Below are 1,753 nucleotides of genomic sequence, written 5' to 3'. Positions count from 1 at the left end.
CTGACCCATCACTGAGTTCAGTTAAGTGTCGCTGCTACTCAGGTGCTAAAGACTTGCCTCTACATTTATTTAAATATCACTTCATTCTGCAATGTTGCCAGACATCACTGGACATGTTAAGTGACAGAAATAGATGAGGAATTTTTTGGGTGAGAGGAAAATCTATGGGTTGCAAAATACCATTTTCATCATGCAACAGCAAGTGATAGAAGCAGAAAAAATGGAGCCTCAGGCTTTCATATTCACAACATCCTTTGCTTTGCTATTTCCTTTCTTGTCACAAGCCCATTGCCTCGTAAAACTGACTGCCACTGAAAGTGTGAGTTACAGCATTCAAACAAAAACACCTTTCTCCCCCAAATCCAAAAGCTCCTCATGCATATAGGTGAGCATTGCTTTCCCACGATGGGGAGAGAGAAACAAGGTTGTACAGGGTCACATCACAGCACTGCTTTTTTCTGAATCATGACCATTTAAGCAAAGTGGATACTTCTACGCCAGAGATGTTTGGAAATGGAGCAGAACTTTTGGGGATATAGACATCAATGGAGGTGAAAGCATCAGAAAGCTTCTCTGTATCCCCCCTGACACTGAACACTGGCAGCAGCACTCCAGTACAACACCATAAAATTTGCTTTCATTTAAGCAGCTGAAAACACAGATAGAAAAGAATAGAAACAAGATAAATGTGATGCTCAAAGACAGTATACAGCAGTTTCTCAGCCTGTGGCCCTAGTTGCCCCAAGTCCCTCTCCCCTGTCAGCAAGTTTCACCTAATATGAAACTGAAGGGAGATTGCTCTTAGAAGAAACAAACCCGTTCTATACAGCTAACAAAATACAGTGCTTGCATCTGCACTGCAAATTCCAGCCACTGCAAGTACAAAACAAAGTGGAAAAAAAAGAAAAAAATTCTAAATGCTATTGCAGTTGAGTTTTTTTCTCTGAAACTCTGCAGTACAACTTAGGAGGTAATAAACGCAATGAGGATTAGCACAGCACTTCCGTGCACGTCCCTCTTTACCTCTGCAGCCCCAAGCTTAAACTAAAGCAATCATAACCTCTATTAGCACTCACTAGCCAAGTGAACAGGCTGTAGCACTTTGTCAGGAGCTTGAATGGCTTAATTCATACCCTGAACAGCCAAAACCATCCTACAGAAAACTGCCAAGTAATCACCACAAAATGAAACCTGTGACGATTGCAGTCCCCCTGGCAAAAACCTGCAGCAGGTTTACTGGTGATGCAAAGCTTGCACTACACTGTCAGAATCTGTCAGAATCAAATTCCTTCAAGCCACCCTTGCCCTCCCCAAGACATAAAAGCAATGCCACATTTCACGCACAGCATCCATACCTGCAGGGCAACAAGTGCTGGTCCCCTCCGAGTCTTTTCCAAACTTGTCCTCTTGTGCTGGGATGGAAACTTCCCATCCAAGTGTCACCTCCTGCCTCAGCCTTTGCCCTTTGTTTTCCCAGGATCTGGAGACACACCTGCTTTTCCCTGTGTGCTGTTGCTTCTTGGGCTTGGGGTTTGTTTTTTTGTCTCGCTTTTCTTTTCGGAACAAATTAAACAGCCCTTGAGCAGTTCTCAGTGAGCAGAGAAAAAACCTTTTGGCTTGTGATGATTTAATCAAGCAAACCCCGTGACCTCCCTTTCCTGCGATCAGTGGGAACTGATCCCTTCTCCACCAGTGCAGGGTGGAGTTACAGCTAAAAAGCACAAGCTTGAAAGCTGGAAGGGCAGGACAGGTC

The 1,753-nt window shown here is 44.1% G+C and overlaps 1 protein-coding gene across 1 annotated transcript in view; it reads right to left on the bottom strand.

The window, feature by feature from the left end:
- The window catches only part of ADGRF5 (adhesion G protein-coupled receptor F5), a 41,175-nt gene extending 39,573 nt beyond the window's left edge, over positions 1 to 1,602 (bottom strand). Inside the window, exon 1 of the mRNA XM_031066665.1 lies at positions 1,356 to 1,602. The gene's annotated coding sequence lies outside the window, so the exon portion shown is untranslated. The remainder of the gene's footprint in view (positions 1 to 1,355) is intronic.
- Positions 1,603 to 1,753: the final 151 nt, after the last annotated feature.

This window comes from Geospiza fortis, unplaced genomic scaffold (genome assembly GCF_000277835.1).
Source record: "Geospiza fortis unplaced genomic scaffold, GeoFor_1.0 scaffold98, whole genome shotgun sequence".
Lineage (NCBI taxonomy): Eukaryota > Metazoa > Chordata > Aves > Passeriformes > Thraupidae > Geospiza > Geospiza fortis.
The sequence above is the reverse complement of the archived record's forward strand: the minus strand, read 5'-3'. Positions and strand labels throughout refer to the sequence as shown.